Source organism: Thermobia domestica, chromosome 6 (genome assembly GCF_964235325.1).
Source record: "Thermobia domestica chromosome 6, izTheDome1.hap1.1, whole genome shotgun sequence".
Classification (NCBI taxonomy): Eukaryota; Metazoa; Arthropoda; class Insecta; order Zygentoma; family Lepismatidae; genus Thermobia; species Thermobia domestica.
Genome location: NC_137459.1, coordinates 138921335 through 138934758, shown reverse-complemented (window position 1 = coordinate 138934758; position 13424 = coordinate 138921335).

Here is a 13424-nt window from a genome sequence, read left to right as displayed (position 1 = left end):
TCTATATAAATATGTTTGAGGGGATGAAAAAATAATCGGAGCTTTTTTTTTCATGGAAGAACACCTACGGATATACAATTGAGAGGGGATGCGTCATGGACAAGAAGGGGGTGGGCACCACTGATGTATGTATATATATACAGTGGCGGATGCAGGATATGATCAAGTGAGGGGCTAAACCTCTATTAGGTAGCATGTACCGAAAGTAGCTGACCGGAATTGACCAATTTCAATACTGACCGTTTTATTTCGTCAAGGCAAAATGATTGATATATATGCTGTGTGTGTGCAATCGTTTCAAATACCTCATCCCCGAAAATGTATTAGGTATTATGTACCGGAAGTAGTTGGCCGGAAGTGAGTAATACAGGTACTGACCTCTTGTATTCGTCAACACGAGTTGATTGATGCATATGTTCCATGTGTGCAAACGGTAGAAATACCAATATCCTGGAAACTGTATTAGGTGCCATGTACCGGAAGTGGCCGATCAGAAGCAACCAATTTCAATACCGATCGCTTTCTTTCGTCAAGGTGAATTGATTAATAATCATGTTGTACATGTGCATTCGCTGAAAATACCTTGCCTCCGAAAAATGTGTTAGGTATCGTGTACCGGAAGTAGTTACCCGGAAGTACGCAGCTCATGTATCGACCGCTTTTCTTCGTCAGCACGAGTTAATTGATATAAACATATATGTTGCGCGTGTGCGAAATCTAGAAACACCCCAACCCCTGGAGACTGAATTAGGTACCGTGTACCGGAAGTGGTTGACCGCAAGTTACCAATTCCGGTACCGATCGTTTTCTTTCGTCAAGCCAAGTTGATTGATATATATACCATGTGCGTAATGATTGGAAATGCTCCACCCCCGGTAGCTGTATTATTCCCAATTACCCCCTAAATTTGAGACTTTTCTAATGATAAGATCTGTTTTCCTAATCGCAGATTTTGTCGGCAGTCGCTCTTTTTCCCGGCCGTTGTTTTAGCAGTCAATGTTTTGTCCATAAATTGTATGCATGACTGGCATATATAGTTCTTTTGAGGGGGATAGAACCATAAAATAATATTTTTTTTTTTTAATACTGAATTTCACGGCTTTCTTCCCAGGGGGATAAAGGGATAGTTGTTACCCCATCAATATCCTGCCGCCTATAGCCTGACAATTTGTACACGCCGACCAGATGCCGCGGTCAGATTGCCGGCGCCGGACACCGGCGTCTTTCTGTGCGATGTTCGACCGCGACGAGCAAGAACAGAGTCGTTCACCAAAAGAAAACAAAGAGAGTTAGAAGGTAATTTGCCGCTTTAAAATACGAATTAGGGATTACATTTCCCTCATATAAAGCTATCTCGAAACAGTCGGCAGATAGTCGGACGATGACTGCGAAAAGACTGCCGGCAGTTTCTTGAAAAACGACGTCGGCACGACGTGGGCGAAAGTTTCAATATCGCGTACCAGCGGCAAAGAGTCGAATTTCGGAAAGTGAAGAGAGCCTTTATCTTCTTTAATCATGAATAGAGATGCAAAAAAGCCGGCTTTTTTGAATCGATGTGTTTTTTCACATAAAAAAGCCGGCTTTTTTTGGGAAAAAAACGAGAATTTTGGAAATTTTGGCTTTTTTCATTTTCATGATTTTTTCGATCTAAATAGCTTTCTTATAGTATATTCTATACTTAGATAACAATTCCATGACCTAAATGCCATATTTCGCTCTAAAATTCACCATCAAGATGGATGGAGCACATGTTTTACGAATTAAAGCTAACATGAAGTATGTAGTATTTGAGGGCAATTTTAGAGGCTATTTAACTTTATTTTAACTTTTGAGTTATCGATATTTTTTCTTCTCGATATCATTTCAGTTTGTCGTCTGTTTCATTTCTAAGAGCTTAGTACTCTAGCTTCTAACGCAGAAGTTAAACTTACGTTTTTCTATATATCCGTCAAAAAGTACGTTTTTCAATATATCCGTCTAACCGTACTTCCACATTTCCTTTATATTGTAGCTGTGCAACGATTTAGCAATAATTTTCCGGATACAACCTTGAATACTAATTTATACAAATAATTAGTAGTGGATTTAGAAACGTACTTTGGGACGGGTTTCTCTGATTGTTTCATTTTCTAAAATCTCCTAATTTTATTTGGGAGGAGCTTGAAGTTTATGAGTACAGGCATAACTAATACTGTATTTCGTTTCGTTTATATATTTAGCGATAATCTTCCGCTATCATTTCTCCGCTTCTTGAAGATCAGCGAATAATCTTCCACTTCTTGAAGATCATTTTATACTGAGAATCAGTGGCGGATTTAGAAAAGTATTTTGGGAGGTTCTTTTTCTTACTAATGTTTAGTTTTTCTAAACATTCGTAATTTTTATTTGACGGCAGCTTAAAGTTAATGAGTAAAGGCATAACTAATAGATATTTCGTTTGTTTTAGACATTCCGTAATTTTTGGAACAGGCTTCAGTCCGAAATACCGCCCCCCTAACCCTCGCAAAACCGTCACTGCTGGTAATTAGTAATAATAACGATTTAAAAACAATAAGAAATGAAATCAGACAACTCACAGTACACGCACTATTTCTACTTCATAGATGGAATGAAGAAAAGTTTTGTCAGAATGGTCGAATGCTGAGTTGAATTCCGGACTTCTCGATAGAAGCGCAAAAGCTCCAGTCAATCATGTTTGTTGTGCAGTTGTATTTATCTTAACTTAAATATATTCCGTAGTCCTTATTTTTTGTGTGTGTGTTGGTGGGGTGTGGAGAGTTCCATAACGATATGAAGGGTGTGAGCCAAGAACATGGTAACTAACAAATTTTCAATTGCTGAGTTACGCAGCATCAGATAGGCAGCAACGCATACCGCTTCGTTTAATCCCTCATGTACAGACTTATGTGAAAAATCAGCTTTCCGACTTTCAAAATGGATTGTGCAGCAGAAAATTTCTAATTTCTTAAAATAGTAAAATTATGGGTTACCATGTTCTTATCTCACACCCTTCATGTTCAATCCCTCTTGTTAAAAATACAGAAAACTTGAGGACTGAATAAACCGTGATGGTGCTTATACAAAACTGTAGAATTTCAAGAATATACAAAACCAAAAGCTCTAGGTGTGCAGCCTTTAAGTGTATCATATAAATCTAAGTATTTTTCTTATGTTTTATTTTAATTTTATTTTGTTCCAAAAAGAGGGTATGGAATATTTTGAAGTAAAAATACTACATAGAATTTTGCTACTTATTTGAGTATTTTTTTTTAAAAAAGAAGTATTTACTTTTAGGGTTGGCTGGTTTACATCAGCTGTTTTTTCTTCTTTTTTTTTAAATAAACAACTGGTTTAAACCGAAAAAAAATAAAAGGTACGAAAAATGCGAATCGTGTGAACTTCATGGTGACTACATCAAACCATCTGCATTAGTTTTATTTCCTTTTCACCTTTTAATCAATGTGTCCCATGTTCGATTCTCGGTCGAACCACAACCCTTCTTTCATGCGCAAAAAACAAAGTAGTGGTTCGGATGTCACTTTAAGCGAAAGTCTTCTCCTTGATAACCTCGGTATTACGTAAGGATGTTAAGCCTGAACATACGAAACGAAACTAAATTGTATATTTCTGCATGCCTGAATGCCTGTTGTTTTATAAAGAAGCCAAGGTTGCTTAAATATACTGATATAAATTGACAAAATTTATCGATTGCCTACGTAGCTTCCAACATTAGCTTGGATTGTATATTCAATGATATGTACGCACTAAATTTGTAATTTAATACCTCAGTTTTAGCGTACTGATTATGATACGTTGACCTTTAAATTTTACATGCAAAGCAATAACAGGATTTTTTTCCGTTATTGTTTTACATTTAGAGTAATGACGGGATTTTCCCGATGGCTAGGGCGGGAGTTCTCAATTTAAGGCATTTACTGACCGGACTTCTTTAAGCTTATGTGATCTCTTTCAGCATAACCTCGTTGTTGCATAATAACACCAAGGCGAAACAAACTTATTTCTGTCAATATGTAATATAAATACATAAAGCAAAATATCTAAACCCAAAAAAACCTGGTTTAAACCAAAAAGCCTAGCTTAAACTCCCCCAAAAAACGGGTTTTTGGCTTTTTCAAAAACAACCATGGCTCTTGCCAACCCTGCTTACTTTTGTATGTAGGAGGTTAAAAAAAATCTTATTATATACATTGGTTAATCCTTTGGAATTCATAATGTAAATATGTTGAGAAGTAAAATTGTTTGAAATATCTTTTCGAAATTCATGGTTTATTTTCGAGGTTTTATATTATTATCGGCATCAACCACTAATTAAATGACTTTTTGTGTTGTAGAGAAGCGAAACAAAATCTGGTTTATCAATTTAAAGCAGAATTTTCAAAAAAGCCCAAAATTTCCCAAGCAAAAAAGCGAAGCAGAAAAAACCGAGTTTTTTTCAAAAAAGCCGGTTTTTTTCCGAGCCCTTGCATCTCTAATCATGAAGTAAAAATTGAAACTGTCCGAAGGTTCCACATATCTTGTGAAAACGGAGTCGGCAGAAAGTCGGCATACAGCGGACGGAACCACTGCGACAAATGATTGTTGTAAAGACGTCGAAACGCTGACGGCGTATGTTTGATTCGCGTTCTTTATTTGTCACATGGTGATGCAGTGTTAGTGGACTGCTTCAAACAAAGAGTGTTGTTGAATCTACGCGCGAACAAGACACGCAAGGGGAATAAGTGGGTAAGACTACGACTCAAGGTACTAAATTTGGGTTAATTGCTGTATCGCCGGACCAAATTTAGGAAACTTACCGGTTCAATTGGAGAATGTGTTTAAGTTGTGAGGGAGAATGAGTGAAGTCAGGTAATGGGAATAGTAAAAGTTAAGAAAGTGGTTGTTTTCGATGTAAGCTCCACTGTATGTGGAAACGGATAGACTGTTTCGCGGAGAGGTTCACTTGTTACGATATACTGGAGCAATCGAATGCAATATTTTGTTTTTTTTTTCTTTTAGTTTTCAAAGTGGTCCGGCTATACGGCACAAATGCCTGCTCGTGGGTTTTCTCGGGGTTCTCCCGTTTCCTCCCGCTTTCTTCATTCCACCATTTCATTCATTTCTCATCATCACTGTCGACTTTAGCGTAACCATCATAAACGTGTTACGTGCAACTTAAAGATTTAATTTCATTTTTTTATTAAACATAACGAGTGACAGTTAACAAACTGTAGTACACGATTTTCTTCTTAAAATTGCAAAAGTTTAAAAGCCTTAGTTTTGAAGGTAAGTGGTTTTTAACTCCACGGCAATGCATTTCTGCACATTGTACGTAAGCCGTATTTTATGTTTACAACTGAAGCGTATAGTATGAAACCTTAAAAAGTGATATTGAAATATGTATGATAACCAAAGCCCACATGTTTTCACTACCTTCGCATACGCGTATTCCCACCGTCGCTGACGCACCTGCTCCCTTCGGACACACCAAAGTCGCCCTACTCTGACTCAGACATATATCGCATTTGTGCTTTATAGTGGCTAACTAGTACAGGTTGGTTTGCGTTTTTGCACTGTAGTTTTTATGCCCCTAACCTAATATAACCTAATAAAACATAACTTAATCTAATCCAACCAAATATAACCGAATGGAGTACGTTTTAGTACATTTTTTCGAATATTCAAATTGGTCCTTCGATACAGCAGTAATTCCCTAAATTTAAGTTTGGTTAGTTCGGATAATTTTTAGATTACGAGCTCTGGCTTACTACTAGAGGTGATAACATGATTTTGTCTTTTTGTGAATAGTTGTTGCATAAGGAAGTGAAAAAGTGACCCGCAACGTTTTATTACGGCAAAAATGCTTAATAAAGCGAGGCGGTATATAGGCTTCACCCCTATAATACAATCAAGAAACGCTATTTCCAAGCAGAAATCCGTACTCCAGGAGAAAAACGTCAGCGCAGTGACTGGTAGGCTCGGTTTGAATCTCTCCACCACCACATACCTTTTATTACAATATTTATATTTATAATTTTTACTTCAATAATTTTTATTTATATCTCATTTTCCAGAGGGATTGGGAGCCTTGTACTTTAAAAAAGTTTAGAAAATAACTTTTCGCCACATTTCTCCTTCATTCAATTTACACGGTAGACCGCGCGAACAGTTTTGTGTGTTCTCTGGCGAAATTATAAAGTCAACAATTACGAAAATATCTTGAAATAATAATGCTCTTCCCAATTTTTTTAGTACAATTATGCAGAAACTCTTTGCATCAAATAACAATAAATGCACAAGTTTGGTTATGTAAAGAATCAGACAGTTCTGTATTTTCTTATTTGGGTTCTCGACCCGCCAGCGGATTGTCAATGGGGAACGCTGGTGACGTGACGACTACAACGATTTTTTTTGACAGGCAATTAGTGGAACGGTAAATCTGATAAATTAAACCAGGACTATTCTTTTGATTATAGTAGCCGATTTTTGGCCATGTTCGCAAATAAAAACTGAAATTGACGTTTAAAATCCTTTTTCAAGAAGTTTATGGGAAAACGATAGTCTGAAAAGTACGTATCCCACGGATTGCTGGGGCCTTTTCTGGTTAGAGGGAAGCAAACTGAACCCCATCTTTTGTCCGGCGGGATTCCTGGCGGGACACAAGTGGTTAGGAACCTACGTTGAACTCCAATTCCCATCCTTATAATGACATCGTCATGTGTTGGAAGGCAAAGGCAAATCATCATCGCTGTGGGACCTTCAGGTCTTGATCTGCCTTCAGGAAGAATATGCATCATCATCATCATCATCATTATAATCACAGTTCTTAATAATGTGACCAGTATTTTCAATAGCACATCATTTACCCGAGCCACTGTAGCTGAGTGATAGAATGTTGGCCTAGCATGAAATAGATGGGGGATTCGATTCCAGCGTTCGATCATCGTTACAGGTTCTTTCCAGGGTTTTCCTTAGGCACACCAGGCAAATGCAGGGATGATCCCTTCAAAGCAAGATCCGAGTCCCTTTTCTTTCCTGCTTCAGCCTTAGATGTCTAAAAGCCATAAAGGGTCTTTTGTGGTAAGATAGTAAAATCGGCCCTTGATCCAAATTGGGTCGCTATTGGCGAAAAAGGTTACTCTTAACCTAAAACTACCTAAAAAAATGACCCCCTACCTCCTCCCCTTACCGAATTATCGTATAATGCATGCTCAAAACTGAATATTGTTTTTAAATTTTTGGTGGGGGTGGTCCAAAAATGTTGAAAGTTTCACAGATTGTAGATACTGCCTAGATGCAAATGTTCATTTTTTAAAAAACTATCGATGCGTATTTTCTTTATTTTTTGCGTATTGAAAATTTCAAAAAATGTAGAAAAAAATGGGGGGTACACGTTCCTGATTTTTTGGCTAAAAGTTTGTTATACTCTTAGGTGCAACATAGTTTCTTTTCGGGGCTTCAAAGTGGTTTCAACATTGTCAAAAAGAAATAAAACTGAAAATAAACGTGTTTTTCGCACAGTTCTTCCACCATTTTAGGACTCTCCAGGTGAGGGCCCCCTTCAAACAATCCTTTGGCAAAGTTCACAATTTTTCATTTTCGTGCGTTCCTTCCGCTTCTGTCGTTTTTCGGCTGCTTCGATTGTGTCCATTTCGAAACAGAAACACGAAATGCATATACCTTCGCAACAGTGCCTCCACTTCAACCGACTGTTGTACAGCGGGGGACACTTCTAAATGGTACAGCCATATGGAGATTTACGGCTAAGGTGTACCATTTAGAAGTGTCCACCGCTGTACAACAGTTACACACAACTCGCGGTAGAGAGCACTACCGGTAGAGAACACCACTTTGGTCGGCCACTGAAACAAGCACTGACAGATATGAGGAGTCGACGTGAGGTATAACTTTGCAAGATATTGTAACGGGCATTTGGTGTTTCTATTCCGGAAATGGACACAATCGAAGCATCCAAAGAACGACAGAAGCAGAAGGGACGTAAGAGAAAGGAAAATTGTGAACTCTGGCAAAGAATTGTTTGAAGAGGCCCTCGCCTTGAGGCCCCTAAAATAGTGGAAAAACTGTGCGGAAAACACGTTTGTTATCAGTTTTATTTCTTTTTGACAATGTTGCAATCATTTTCAGGACCCGACAAAATATGTTGTACCTAAGGGTATACCATTTTTTTAACCAAAAAGTTTGGAAATTGTCCCCTACAAATGTATTTTCTAACTTTTTTTTTGTTTGAAATTTTCAACACGCAAAAAATAAAGAAAATACGCATTGATGGTGTTGAAAAAACTCACATTTACATCTAAATAATATCTACAATCTGTGAAACTTTCAAGATTTTTGTACCACTCCACCAAAATTTAAAAATATTCAATTTTGAGCATGTATTATACGATAATTCGGTAAGGGTATGGGGTCAAAAAATCTTGAGGTAGTTTTAGGTAAAGGGTAACATTTTGGGTCAATAGCAACCCAATTTGGATTAAGGGCCGATTTCACTATCTTACTAGGGAAGACCCTTTCAACAGTGCATTATCGTCTTAAAACTATTTAAATTTCAATAGACAGATATAATTACATTTTTTTCTACAAGAATATAACTACGTGTCCTGTATATCAAATAGCTCTAAATGGAAACGATCCAGTGTTTCCGAATGTAAGAAGCTGCTGAAAGGGACGTTAAACTCAAGATCAAGTCTAATCAATTATTTATTATCATGTTTCCTCCCTTTGGCACTCGGGGACAGTTTATATATATAACTATGGGTCGAACAGGATGAAATACCTTTGCATCCAATAATTCTAATCAAAGATGAGTGTTTATATATATGACAGAAAGTTCCGGAAAGTGTTGCTATTTCCATTACTAGCTTCTCGTTTTAGATAGTAGCCTATATATTTACAACGAAAAGGGGTGCACGTGCACCGGTGCATCCCCCTAAATCCAGCCCTATATACAGACAGATAGACAGATAGATAGATAGATAGACAGACAGACAGATATATATATATATATATATATATATATATATATATATATATATATAGATAGATAGATAGATAGATAGATATATTTCTTGCACAGACGAACTTCACGAAACCTTTTTATATATACAAAAATGTTTAGGAAATAATATTAAATTAATATTTATTTCTCAAACCATATACTACTTCTTTCCTTAAATTTCTCAATGCAACTATAGACTGCACAGGAGACCAACGTTTACCTTTCAAATACAAACTACTATAATAAACAATGTCAAAGAGCTAATATTAACAACCAACAATAGTGTTATTTTACATACGAATACACTCCCGTCCAACTTCCAAGACGCGCGCGTTCAGGCGGCCTTTTTTTTCTTTTGTACATATTTACGTAGTTTGTTAAGTCCGATCTCTTTGTATTTCTCCAACAAAAAAAGGTATACCGCATTTAATTTTATTTTCAAGAATTGCTTTGCCGATTATGAAAGTCACTTGTAAATTGAAACTATGCAAAATGGAGGTATCAATTAATTTTTAAATAATAAGTAGATCATACCCCCACTATCATAATTTCTAAAACATAAAATTGTCATTGTCGATTTGTACTCGTATTGATCAAATATACCTTTCGTAGAGTTGTAATCATTCAAAGTTTCCGTCAATGATGGCAACGTCCATTGAACTTGATGACATTAGAGATGCTAATTTCTTAACCAAGTTTTCTTCGGAATGAAATGCAATTTCATTTTTGCAACATTGTGGTCTTATCGCAAAAGCAGAAGATGTGAAGCACATGGAATTCATGAATGAAATTCAGGACGGTAGAATTTGTGGATCAACCTTACAAATTGATCACAGTAATGAATATAAGTTATTATTTGGCTTTAGTTGCAGGCCGAAACGCAGTAAAAAGAACTGTAAATGCTCCGGATAAAAGGTAAAAGGTGCAAATTCGTTTGCAGGAAAATATACAATTCACTACACAACTCGTTTTTTGAAAGTGTGAAACTAGCATTCGTACAAATCTTGCACTTCATTTTCCTTTGGGTTCAAACTCTGATGTTCACAAGAATAAAAATTAGTTAAGAAACTCGCATTAGTCCTAAATCTATTACAGAATGGACATCTAATCTCCGATTTGCAAATCGAAAGGAAAAGCTGAGAGGATCTATCGAAATAGATGAATGCCACTTGTTTACGCGGAAGAATAATAAAGGCCGAATTTTGAAAGGACAAGCGTTATGGGCAGTCGGAGGAGTTGAAAGACACTCTGGTAAATGCTTTATTGAATTAACCTGATCCCGGGATGGTAAAACTCTGGAGCAAATAATTCGAGAAAATGTTGAAGAAGATTCGATTGTGTATACGAATCACTGGCGTGAATATAACAACATAAAACAAAACTGCAACTTAAAAGACCATTATAAAATCAATCATAAAGAAGATTCGACAACGTAATGTTGAAAATTGAAAAAGGAAAATCCACAACTATTATTGTTCCAACAAATACCACCGAGTGAATGTGGAGAGAGTTTCGTCGGCACATGGAATGCGTGCGTGAGCATGTAAATAACAACAGTGAACACATCGAATTGTCTCCTTCTTATGCAGATCAAAAGTACATTTCAGAAACAATATAAAATTATTAACGTCCATGAAAAGTGGCTATGAGTATCTGATATGGAATCCAAAAAATTTGGCTGACACCCGATCTGCATATCCCGGATTATTTGGATCTAAAATCTTGACAAAACCTGCAGATGCAACACTTCAGGGAACTGATTGCACAGTTGTTGAAAACCCACGCCAACTGGACGACATTGATCTGAAAATGGAGAACCCGTTATAAGACAATGGCTTAAAAACTGAAGAAGACGTTCCCTTGGTGCAATTTCGATAATTTTGATACCATCATGAAAATGAAATGAAATCTTTAAGTTTTACGTCCCACGGTTATGCCGGTTAGGCTAAAGGAGACGGCAATGATGAGGGATGAGTGAAATGGTGGAATGAAGAAAGTCGGAGGAAGCGGGAGAACCCCGAGAAAACCCACGATCATGGTTTTTAACCACCACAAAGTCCACACGGCGCGAGCTGGGTTCGAACCAGAAATCCGAAGCACCGGAGGTGAACGCTCTACCACTGAGCCACCGCGCCCCCTTGTTACCATCATGTTTGGCTAGTCATAAAGTATAAGAATCAAACGAAAAAAGATAGGGCCCACTTTGCTCACTCCCCTTCATTTTCCATACCGAGCTACAAAATTACCCAAATTACCGATGTTCCCCGGTTCAATTTCGGTACCTTTGGTACCGTCGTGCTTGTCTCGTCACATACTACAATAATCAAGCGAAAAAAGATGGGTCCCTGTTTGCTCCCTCCCCTTCATTTTCCATACCGAGCTACAGAATTAAACAAATTACCCATCTTTCCCCGGTGCATTTTCAGTAATTTTGGTACCGTCGTGTTTGTTTCGTCACATACTACAAGACTCAAGCGACAAAGATTGGGCACAGTTTGTTCTCTCCCCTTCATTCTCCATTCCGAGCTAAAAAAAAAAATACCCAAATTACCTATCTTTCCCCGGTGCAATTTCAATAATTTTGGTATCGTCGTCTTTGTCTCGTCATATACTACAAGACACAAGGAAAAAAAGATGGGACCCAGTTTGCTTCCCTTTATTTTTTTGTTTGTTTTTTTTTTCAAAGAAAGCGTTTGCACCGAGCAAATTTTGAATGCATAGAACATTGTTGTTCCTAGTGGTCATGATAGTGAAAAATGTCCTTTCAGGGGGAAAATGTACTGACTGTTTTAAGTTTTTCACATTAGGCCCACAGACGTGTTAATTGAATTATTCTTAACGGACATTATTAGTTGCTTACTTGTTATTTTCAGCTCGCTTTCAAGCATGTGTAAGTCATTCCCAGATACTTTCCCTCTATATGACACTTAAATCGTACTGAGAATTCTAGAAAAGTACTGCGTGTGTACAGAGCGCAACACTACTGGTAGGAATCCGTCATGATTTTCATTGCATGGCAACGCACCTTTTCTGCTGTTTGCCGACTGCTGAAAAGGACCTCTTTTCGATGTCGGCTTTTCGATTCTCCCACACTCAGCACCCGACCTCCTGCCGCCGTCAACAAGTGGCTTTTTGCCCACTGGAAATCAACCCTTTAGGAAGGCAAAATGTTTCCCACCTTTTACAGTAGTTTTGCTTAAGTCTGCCACCGTGCTATGATTTCTCCTTTCGAGGTCCTTTCGAGCAGTCGGGAAACAGCCAGAAAGGCGCATAAAATGCACCTGTACCGGCGCCCCCACTGGAAAGTATCGTTTCCGAGCAGTCTGCAAACAGCAGAAAAGGTGCATAAAATGCGCCGGCGCCTCTGTCGAATAGTTGCCTTGCCAAACAGTCGGAAAATAGTCGGAAATGAGCATTAAATGCGCCGGCGCCGTCGTTGGAATGTTGCCCTGCCGAGCAGTCGACAAACAGCCGTAAAGGCGCAGTAAACGCCCCGGTGCCTCCGTCTGAAAGAGGCCGGCATAAGGGGTCTCCAGAGGGCTGGAAAGAGGCATTTCCGGCTGCTTTTTTCGACTCTGACGGTCAGTAACAGTCGACAAAGGGCTTTTTTTTTCTTTTTTACTATTTTCGACCGCTTGCCGCTTCGGTAAAAGGTCGGTAACATTGAACAAGTAGATCGTGTTGCCGCGGCGGACGGGTGCCGGCTGCCTACCGGCGGCCTGCTATCGTCGATAGCGGCAATCTCTCTTGCCGACCGCGAATTCCTGATGGGGTATCAATCATTTCTTACAAGTACTTTCTTTTTTAAACAGAAAGAGAAAACAAACTATTTCAACCAAGGACAAATATATTCAAACCGACATAAAAGAAGAAAAAGAATTAAAAGGGTCAATTAGGATGACTAACATGGAAATGGAACCTGAAAATAGAATAAAGAATACAGATATCACACCAACTGAGAAAGGAGATACAAAGAAGAAAACATTAATCTCATTCACACCGGGAGAACAGAAATATCTGTTTCCACCAAAAGAGAAAAGGATACAAGACAACACGATAACCTCTACTGAAGAAGAAGAGAAAACAATATTTAATGAGCCCAAAATGTTGTACCCCAATATGAACCATCTATACAGATTAGCCAAGCTTGAAGATAAAAACATACTGAACGTAGCATTTAGACAACTAGTAAGAGACATCCACGAAAAAGGAAGAACGATTACATATCCGGTCTTAGAAGAAATAGATAGGTTGGAACTAAGAACGTTTGATCTGCCAGCTAATTGATGGGAGTTGCTAGATCTAATAGATGAGGTATACGAAAGAAGAGGCATCCACTGGGATCTAAAGAATGTCTATAAACAACTGGTAAATGCGCATGGTAGGATTTGTTTCGACTACAGTAAAA